At 41.5% G+C, this 11,299-nt stretch overlaps 1 non-coding gene across 1 annotated transcript; it reads right to left on the bottom strand.

The window, feature by feature from the left end:
- Positions 1-10,790: 10,790 nt before the first annotated feature.
- Positions 10,791-10,920, bottom strand: LOC116753718. Its single transcript, XR_004349820.1, has one exon. It is a non-coding gene; the product is annotated as a small nucleolar RNA SNORA33 (small nucleolar RNA).
- Positions 10,921-11,299: the final 379 nt, after the last annotated feature.

The following is an 11,299-nucleotide window of genomic DNA, read 5'->3' as shown; positions in this document are numbered from 1 at the left end:
AGTCCTCAAGGACCAATCTCCGCGTGGCAGCATCCTCACTGCCTAGCGCATCAACCTGTCCTGGTGTCTTGGGACAGAATCTAGGAGCGTGGGGACTGGCAGACAGAGTTGGGAGAGACATTTAACTTCCTTTGTACTTCTGATTGTTTTATCATGTACAAAAGAAAGAACACGGGTAATACGCTCGATTTTTTTTTTCAACGAAATCAAAATTAAAACTGTACTAAGGGCACAGAACTATCTAGTAAACCGTGAGGAACGCACGGAGCCCAGTTCTGCCAGGCTGCCCCCGGCTGTGCCTGATGTGCTCCACGGCCACCCTCTTGTTAAAGGGGTTCCGGCCTGAGAATGGCCGGGGTGCCAGGGCCCCTCTCCCCTACGCAGTTCCTCTCCCCTCCTAGGGACTGGGGCGGAGGTCAGGAACTCAGCCTGGAGCCCACCTCTGCGCAGGCGAGGGGCTGCGGGGACGCTGCGGCGCGTGGCGTGTCTGCCCGCCCCAGCGGGCGCCCAAGGGAGGGGCGCGCCTCCCACCGCGCCGCACTTTCTTTTCCTGCCTCAGCCTGGAGGTCCGGCCTCGCAGCTCACTCGGAAGAGTGTCCAGACGGGGTGGTGTACCCACCCCTCCTGGATCGTTTGTATCCTCAGCGTCTGGCACCACACCAGATTCGGGAGGCAGAGGCTGCGCGGGGGAGGAAGCTTCGCGTTCTGCCTGGGTGCCCAAAGCTAGGCCCCAGCACTGCTGAGCCTTCTTATGCCACGCCCGGCCGGACGAAGGCAGACCGGCCCCAGGTACCCAGAGGTTACACGCCTAATCTGGGGAAATGAGGAGGGAGATGGATGAGTCACTGATGGATGGACGGATTCTTAGATCTTTTCTGCGTGCACTATTTCTCCAGCTCCTTCTAAGCACTCGGGAGGAATCGGCGAACAAAACAAAGCTCCCTGGCGCTCTCAGATCTAGAGTGGGAGGTGACAGTGACCTGATTAGTTCATATATTGATGTTTAGCCCTAAGTGTCTACACCACCTCCTCCTACACCCTATTAAAAGCAAACTTTCCTTGACAAATTGCTCTCCATTGTGCACCAAGGCAGCCAGCAAGTGGCAAAAGCATGCTGATTGGGGGAGGGTGTGGGCAGGAAGAAGTATGAAGTTGGGAAACACAATGCCTACGTTAAGCAGAGACATTTTTTTCATTCGTAAAACATCATTTATCATCATCATTGGGGCTTCTCAAAATTTCCTAAGTGCCCCCAACCTCTTTTTTAGTCGCTAACATTTGAAAAGAAAGAAAGAAAGTTTCATTCCGCAAGGTCATAAAAACACTTCTATTCACTCGTTATTTAACAGTTTCTGGCAAGATGGTTGAGATGCCAGATGTGGTGACAGTTCGTCAGAAGAAAAAGCACAAGTTTGAAAGGCAAATGATAGGGATACGTGAATGTCCTCAATGGGAATAACAAGGTTTAATGACCAGACAACTGTGCCCCAAATGTCCGATTAACAAGAAGCACGGAGCAATGACAAAGGGATCAAAACCAGAGCACTGCCAGACAAGAGGAACTCCAAACAGGCCCTTCCCAGGCATGTTTCTTTTCTTTCTTTCTTCCTTCTTTTCTTTCTTTCTTCCTCTTGTGATGAAAACTTTTAAGATCCACCCTCTTAGCAACTTTCAAATATACAATACAGTATTATTAACTGTACCCCCATGCTGTACATTACATCCCCATGACTTATTTATTTGATAGCTGGTAGTTTATATTTTTTAACCCTCTCCTCTCATTTCACCCACCCCCTCGCTGGTGACCACCAATCTGTTCTCTCTATCCATGAGCTTGGATCTGTTTGTTTTTTGTTTGTTTTTAGATTCCACATGTAAGTGGGATCATACGGTACCTGTCTTTCTCTGTCTGACTTATTTCACTTAGCGTAATGCCCTCAAGGTCCATCCATGTTGTTGCAAATGGCAAGATTTCATTCTTTTTTATGGCTAAATAATATTCCATTGTACATATATACACTGCATTTTCTTTGTCCATTCATCCATTGACAGACACTTAGGTTGCTTCCATATCTTGGCTATTTTAAATAATGCTACAATGAACATTGGGGTGCAGATGCCTTTTCTAATTAGTATTTTTATTTCCTTTGGATAAATACCCAGAAGTGAATTATTGAATCACATGGTAGTTCTATTTTTAATTTTTCAAGGAACCTCCATATGGTTTTCCATAGTGGCTGCACCAACGTAGATTCCCACCAACAGTGCACAAGTGTTCCCTTTTCTCCACATCCTCGCCAACACTTGTTATTTCTTGTCTTTTTGATGACAGCCATTCTGACAGGTGTGAGGTGATATCTCATTGTAGTTTTGATTTACATTTCCCTGATGATTAGTGACGTTGGACACCTTTTCATTTACTTGTTGACCATCTGCGTGTCTTCTTTGGAAAAATTCAGATCTTCTGCCCATTTTTAAATCAGATTGTTTATTTTTTTTACTATTGAGTTGTATGAGTTCTTTACATATTTTGGATATTAGTACCTTATCAGACTTATGATTTGCAAATATCTTTTCCTGTTCGGTTGGTTGTCTTTAACCAGTCATTTTTCTTAAGCTGCAAAGCAGAGTAGGTTGTGCCGTATTTAGTTTCAGGACTTGTTTTTCTTTTTTTGTAATCTGACACTACCTGCCTATTTAAGTGACATCCTGTGTGAAACCTACATTCACACACAGGATTTATATGCAGACAAAACAGCATACCATGATTTACCTGTAGACAGAGTCAAGTTCAGAAAATTACTATCAATGATCCTACCAAACTCAATACCCTCTTTTTGTAACAAATACTTTGTAAAGGTCCTTTACTATCTTGAACTGAAATTCATAGATAATATAATCTGTCTACATACATGATTGCAAAGACTAGAGATAGATAGATGATATATAGATAGATGATATATAGATAGATGACACTATAATATCTGTCAATGCCTCCCAGCCAGAGACCCTCAGGAACACACTTACAGTTGAATAAGTTAAATCTATTGTTCTTTGCAAGGAGGGAGAATATGCACCACAGGGAAATGTGGTAGAAGGGACTTGGAGGATTTAGGTTTGTTAGGTGACCTTCAGGAGGATTCATGGAAGTGGTGCTTTGCTTTGGATTAGATGCTGCTGAGAAGTGGGAATCATTCTACAGTTGGGTCTTTTGATAAAAGTGACCCAGAAGGAGGGTAGATTAGAGTAAGACTAAAGGTATCATTGTAAAGGAGCAGCAGACACATGTCCTAGCCAAGATAGGGAGATGTTTAGTCATTTCTCTGGTTTGGACCACGATCACATTCGTCTGTGTTCAGACATGATTACAGGGTGTTCTTGTTTTTGTCTAGATCCATCAAGGTCTCAGAGTGGCTTCGTCTCATACTGGCGATCTGTGAAATTGTTGATGTGCAACAGGAGAACACAATGCTGAGCAGTGAGTGCCAGGCCAACTCCCAGGTGTCATGGATGGCTTTTCTCATTTTCATATCCTAAGTGAAAGCAAAAGGAGAGATAAAAATGATCCATAATGAAATAATGTACATTTTGATATATAAATGCTCCAGCATAACTATATTAGAATACATAATAGAGTCAGACGATTGCACTCCCTTATATGAGGCAGTTTGGATTTAAAAGTAAGAATATTGGAAGCGTTTCCTTACAATAAATGCAGAAGAATGAAAGAGAGTGGTTCCAATTATCATCAGAATTTAAATTAGTGTTAAGATATATAATAACACACCAGGCTCATTTGTATATGATAAGAGAAGGAAGAAATAACCTCAATGGAAACAGGAATAACATGTTAAGCAAATCATAGGCTGTCAAGGCAGAAAACATAAAGAACAATCTTCTCATGGCATTAGCCTTACTGTGAGTACTGAAGAAAAAAAAACCTTTTTGTATGACAGGGAGGAAAAGAGTGATGAAATATCTCAGAGATCATATCTCCTGTCTTGAAATTTCAATACCCATTCAGTGCATGCATATTAGTATTTTAAAAGACCTTGAAGATCATATACAATAAACCCAAAGATAATGCATATTTTAATATAATGGGATTCTCTCCAGGCCCCTGACCAACCCTTGTTGCCAAACCTGAGGCAGATGAAAAGGATAGTAACACTTACCCTACAGGGTTGGTGCTATGATTAAAGATAATGTTTGGTAGCTCAAACAACTCAATAACAAAAAAACAAACAACACAATCAAAAAATGGGCAGAAGACCTAAATAGACATTTCTCCAAAGAAGACTTACAGATGGCCAATAAGCACATGAAAAGATGCTCAACATCACTAATTATCAGAGAAATGCAAATCAAAACTACAATGAAGTATCACCTCACACCAGTTAGAATGGCCATCATTTAAAAGTCTACAAATAATAAATGCTGGAGAGGGTGTGGAGAAAAGGGAACCCTCCTACACTGTTGGTGGAAGTGTATATTGGTGCAGCCACTATGGAAAACAGTATGGAAGTTCCTCAAAAAACTAAAAATAGAGTTGCCATATGATCCAGCAATCCCACTCCTGGGCATACATCCAGACAAAGCTATAATTCAAAAAGATACGTGCACCCCAATGTTCATAGCAGCACTGTTTACAATAGCCAAGACACGGAAGCAACCTAAGTGTCCATCGACAGATGAATGGATAAAGAAGATGTGGTACATATAGACAAGGAATACTACTGATACTAAGTCATATAAATGGATGAAATAATGCCATTTGCAGCAACATGGATGGACCTAGAGATTATCAGATTAAGTGAAGTAATCAGAAAGAAAAAGACAAATACCATATGATATTGCTTATATATGGAATCTAAAATATGACACAAATGAACTATTCTATGAAACAGAAACAGATTCAGACATAGAAAACAGACTTGCGGTTGCCAAGGAGGAGGTTAAGGGGGGAGGGATGGATTGGGAGTTTGGGACAAGTAGTTGCAAACTATTATATATATGTATAACTGAACCACTTTGCTCTACACCAGAAACTAACACAACATTGTAGGGAATTCCTTGGCAGTCCAATGGTTAGGACTCTGTGCTTTCACTGCCGACGGCATGGGTTCAACTAAGGTTTCACAAGCTGCAGCAGCGTGGCCTAAATTAATTAATTAATTAATATTTTTTTAAATTGTGAATCAACCATGCTTCAATAAAATAATTTTTTTTTAAAAAAATAATGTTTAGAACATGTATAGTTCACGGTGCTCTAAAGCTAGCCATTGTCATCAGTTTAGTCTTTGGGCCCCGTGTGCACGCATACGTGCACACACACACACACACAAAGATGGAGAGATAGGATGTGTGCTTGCTTGAGTCTCCATGATTACATGGCAGGTGCTTGAATGAGTGTGTGTGGTCGAGTTTGCAGGAGAATCCCAGGCAACGCTGTTGCAGGCTTTTGACAGTGCAGGCCAGGTATGGGGGGATCACAGGAGATGGAGAGGACAGGTTGAACATAACTGAGTTGGAACTTGCTCAGTTGGGTATGTGGATACTTGTGTACAACATGCTTCAATATATTTACATCTGTGCCTTTTTTTGATAGTACAGACCTCTGGGAAAATAGTTTTTATTAACATCGCAAAAATGCAGGGACTTCCCTGGTGGTCCAGTGGGTAAGACTCTGCACTCCCAATGCAGGGGTCCCGGGTTCAATACCTGGTTGGGGAACTAGATCCCGCACGCATGCCACAACTAGGAGTCTGCATGCTGCAACTGAGACCCAGCACGGCCAAAATAAATAAATTTTTTTTTTAATTGCAAAAACTGCAGCCCTACATTTTACATGCTTGACTTTTGGACCCCATTTATTTCACTGTGGCCTGGGGTTCTTTCGCTTCATCGGGTGGTGGAGAATAGAAGCTGAATTGGAAGAGTAAACACGAGGTCTTAGAGAAGTTAGCATTGGGACTGTATCAGCGTAACAGTGAAAATCCTGAAAAACGGCGAGGAATCCAAAATAAATAAAACACAATTTTCTTTGCATTGTGCTAAACATCTGTTGCTAATTTTTTTATCATTTTTTTAAAACATCCTTTTTGGAGTATAATTGCTTTACAATGGTGTTAGTTTCTGCTTTATAACAAAGTGAATCAGCTATACATATACATATGTCCCCATAACTCTTTCCTCTTGTGTCTCCCTCCCTCCCACCCTCCCTATCCCACCCCTCTAGGCGGTCACAAAGCACCAAGCTGATCTCCCTGTGCTATGCGGCTGCTTCCCACTAGCTATCTATTTTACGTTTGGTAGTGTATATAAGTCCATGCCACTCTCTCACTTTGTCCCAGCTTACCCTTCCCCCTCCCCATATCCTCAAGTCCATTCTCTAGTAGGTCTGTGTCTTTATTCCTGTCTTACCCCTAGGTTCTTCATGACTTTTTTTTTTTTTAGATTCCATATATATGTGTTAGCATATGGTATTTGTCTTTCTCTTTCTGACTTACTTCACTCTGTATGACAGACTCTAGGTCCATCCACCTCACTACAAATAACTCAATTTCGTTTCTTTTTATGGCTGAGTAATATTCCATTGTATATATGTGCCACATCTTCTTTATCCATTCATCAGATGATGGACACTTAGGTTGCTTCCATCTCCTGGCTATTGTAAATAGAGCTGCAATGAACATTTTGGTACATGACTCTTTTTGAATTATGGTTTTCTCAGGGTATATGCCCAGTAGTGGGATTGCTGGGTCATATGGTAGTTCTATTTGTAGTTTTCTAAGGAACTTCCATACTGTTCTCCATAGTGGCTGTACCAATTCACATTCCCACCAGCAGTGCAAGAGTGTTCCCTTTTCTCCACACCCTCTCCAGCATTTATTGTTTCTAGATTGCTAATTTTTTTTAATGGCCTACAAACCTATGTTGTCAGCAAATTATAGCTGAGGCTCAATCTGTGGCACATACAATGATATTGGAAAAGGGAATTATTGTTTCTATGAAATCATTTTCAAGGGTTTCGTTTTACTGTCAATGCCTCTGTATCAGTTGTCATTAACTTTGAAAGTAAATTTCCACTGTGGCTTTTTTATCCCTTAACCTCATCCATATGCGCAGAGCGCTTCCTTATCCCCCAGGGGGCTCTCGTCCACTAGAAATCAAAATTTCCTAGCCTGAGTCCAACTCACAGCTGATGTTCAATAGCTTTCACCATCTCTGATTTTTCTTAGAACAGTATCATCAGAATTCAGTGGAATAAAAATAACATTTCAGTTGGATTTTTTCCTATCATCGTTCTCATAACCTCTCGTTTGCTGGTAATTTGACTTTTTTTCCCCTACAATGTGTTGCTTTCCCTATTTTGCAAGCCTTTATATTATTTCAAAATTCTAGCTTTCAAACTTTTCCTTTAAATCTCAGAAGTGTGATATGCTATCAACTTTATAAATGTGTTTCTTTGTAAAATCTTCACTTTATCTTGATGGGGGAGTCACTGTTTATTAGAAAAGAACTGCAGAGTTGGCATGTTCGCAAGGGTTCAACGTGGGCAGATATAAAACCAAATTTTCAATATTCAACTGAATATTGTTGACTCTTTTCCTTTATATTTGACATTTTGTCATACAGGCCAAATCACTATATTCCTATGTAAATGCAGAATTACCATGAAGATGACGGTTAAAAGGCGGACAGATTTGGTGACTTCAATAATACAAGAGGATTGCTGTCAGCAACTTCTCAAAATGGTGAACTGAAATAAAACACAGTACAATCTTTCCTTGATGTATGCCATTGTTGCTTCCCAGGAAATCTGCTATTTAACTAAACCTTGCCAATAAAACCAAAAAGCATGAAAACACTTTGTGTTGGTTTGTAAAATGGAATTAGTTCTGGGCTCAAATAATTATAAGCAGGTTTTTCACCTACCTAATTCCAGGTTCAGTTAGATTCTAGAATTGGATCATTATAAACAGGTTTTTCACTTCTATTTAAAAGTCCTGAGGGACACAAGAGAAATCTTTTGTTGTGCCAGTGTGGCCCCACTAAATGCCGGCAGTAACCCCTATTCATTATGACCAAAAAAAAAAATACAAATTTCCAAAATTCTCTGGGGAGCAGTAGCGCCCTGCAGAGGACCATTAATTTTTATGAAGATACAATTGCACATCTGTGGTTTATGATCTAAGTTACACCTGATTTACATAAAAATATGGTCACTCAAACATGATCAGGGCTGTTTTAAGAGCTTTATGAGGCTCAGTCCCTTACTTTGGAGGCCCTACCTTAATTATATCAAGCATTTAAAATGCACCTCATCCTACAGTAAATATACTAATAGCAAGACTGGCTATGTGCCATGCACCATTCTAAGTATTTTACAACAACCTTCTGAAGTAGGCACTATTATTATTCCCATTTTGCAGATGAGGAACAGGCACAGAGAGGCTCAGTGACTTGCCCCAAATCACACAGCTCCTAAGTGGGGGAGCCAAAATATTATACAAAGCTAGGCACTCTGATGCGGACATACTATGGCCTGGGTAATTCTTGTAGAGTTTGTATTTAAGAATAATTTAAGACATCACTTATGAGTTAGTTGAGTTGCAGATGACTTAACCTTTGTCAATTTCAGTTGTGGAGCTTTTGTTTAGTGTTTTGAGCCAGTCATTTAATTTGAGGTCTCAAACATCCTTGTAAGGTCCTTAAAAGGCCCCCAGACCTCATACTAAGCCTGCACTGTTGAAAGCCTACAACAGCACCTTCCATGCAATCAGGGAGACCCACAGCAGCACTCACCTCCTCTCTCCTGGTTTTTAGTGTGTAGCTTCTAGAGTACCATGATCCATGCAATTGTTATCTCTAATTTTAGCACCCACCTGTAGGATAAATGTTATTATCTCAATTATGGAAGATGAAACTGGTATCAGAATAAGTGACTCATTCAATATTCACATTGCCTAAGAAATGACAGAGCTGAGAATTCAATCCTGGTCCTTAGGGGTCCAAAGTCTCAGCCCCCGTGATCTCAGTTTTGGCCCCATGGGGCTTTCCTGTCTCTTTGCCTAACACTCTTTCCCTAGTAATGGAACCTCAGCAGGTTTCCAAATGTCCTGCCACGCAGTTCCCATCAGCAAGAGGCACAGCTAGTAGTTCTTTCCCTACAGCCACTGTCGTTCCATTTCAGAGCCAATTAAGCCCTCAGACTCTCATTAGAGCAAAGCTAACTACAGAGGTGGTTCTGGATGGGGAACTCCAGAAGATGATTTTCTCAATGCCAGACCTCACCTGCTCCTCTTTTCCTGGGCACGAAAATCACCCATCACTTCCCCTGACCATGCTTTTTTTTTTTTTTTTTTTTACAAACAAAAAAATTTTATTGAAGTATAGCTGAATTATAATGTTGACCATGCTTCTTAGAGTTCCCTTTCCCCACAACCCCAGAGGCCATGACTGCACCAAATTTCCCCTCATCCTGGTTGCCTGAACCCCCGAGGGTCCAAAGAGCATGGGGAGCAGATGTTACCAGCTGGTTCCTCTTGCTCGAGACTGAGATGGGCTCCACGGGCCCTTCACTTGGAGGCCTCTGAGAATGAGGCTGAAACAGCCAAATTTTATTGGACATGTGGTAGAGAGAGCTGAGAGAAGCTAGGAAGTGGGGACACAGGAAGAGAGAAGCAAACAAGAGATCCCTTGCAGAGCCAGAGAGAGGGAGTGTGCATGTGAACAAAAACAAGAGAGAGAAACTCAGTCCCCGCCTTTCTGGTCCCCAAATCCTCCTGAGGTCTGCCCTTCCAATCCTTAGGCCTCATGAAATCTGCCAGTATCCTTCCAATAGATTCCTTTCTTGCAACCAAAGTTCCCTACATCACCTGCTGAGCGCCACTGCAGCCTCAGGTGCTGAACCCCAGGGCAGGAGCAAAAAGGACCAGCTCATCAGTCCCAACCCTCTCACCCCCAACCGGATCTGGGATCTGGAAGGTGGTGGCACCTAAGTGAGTTTTCTAAGAGCCTGTCACCTGTTCACCTCTGAGTTGCAAACACTCCAATAAATGATATGGAGTTGAGAGTGTGGGAACAATCTATTAAATATGAAAATAGCAATGCCATAAAGGCTGGACTAACCCTGAAAAAAAAGCTAGAAGCTAGGAGACCAGAAATTTCAGTACAAAGTGAAGATGCTCCAAAATGAGACTAGGAAAAATTTGACAAAACATAGCATTTTCAAAGAAACACTTCTGGCGTTTAATTGCGTTTAAGGGCAGAGAAAACCTTCAGAAGTTTATTCCAAGGGAAAAAAAATAAAGAGGAACCAAATTGGGATAGGTGTTGGGACAGTAGAAATGAAAGGGTTAGGGGTATGGAGTTTGAACCTTAATGTGGCAGACATAAAAATAGAATATAGAAGAGAACTTGCATATGATAAATACATTTGGGAACTATCAACTTGAAACCATGAAAATAGATGTATTCTACCTGAAAATAAGTATGGTGTGGTTTGTAATATTTTTTAAGGTTACCAACATTTGGAGAATGTGATGAACAGTATAAATCTTCTTCCGAGGTTAAAAAAAAAATACTCATAACACAAAAATACACATAATTTTGCACGTAATTTCAGGAGGTACTCAGACTCCAAATACAGCAAAGACAGTCGGGAATTTATAGCCAATGAGCAGAGTGAGGAGGTCAGTGGATAAAAAAATTACTAAGAATAATATGATTGGATATCAAGGGTAGAAGTATTCTTTTTTTTTTTTTTTTTTTTTTTAATTAAAATGTCTTGTAGCCATTTTCAGGGACCTTAAAGACTTCAATGTCTTTAAGGCTCGTAACATGGCTTTCCTATTGCCAGCATTTTCTAAATTTCTGCAGAAACACATTCAGGTAAGCAGATTCATTGGCTGGCTTAGGTAGAAGTATTCTTGATAGGCAAGCCAAGGCGATCAGATACCAAGGATAGGGGTATTCTCAATACATTAACTTAGAGTTTCCCTGATGGCGCAGTGATTAAGAATCCGCCTGCCAGTGCAGGGGACACGGGTTCGAGCCCTGGTCCAGGAAGATCCCACGTGGTGCGGAGCAACTAAGCCCGTGCACCGCAACTACTGGGCCTGCGCTCTAGAGCCCACGAGCCACAACTACTGAAGCCTGTGCGCTTAGAGCCTGTGCTCCGCAGCAAGAGAAGCCACCGCAATGAGAAGCCTGCGCACCGCAACGAAGAGTAGCCCCTGCTCACTACAACTAGAGAAAGCCCACACGCAGCAATGAAGACCCAATGCAGCCAAAA

This window comes from Phocoena sinus, chromosome 4 (genome assembly GCF_008692025.1).
Source record: "Phocoena sinus isolate mPhoSin1 chromosome 4, mPhoSin1.pri, whole genome shotgun sequence".
Lineage (NCBI taxonomy): Eukaryota > Metazoa > Chordata > Mammalia > Artiodactyla > Phocoenidae > Phocoena > Phocoena sinus.
This window is presented reverse-complemented; position numbering and strand designations above follow the sequence as displayed.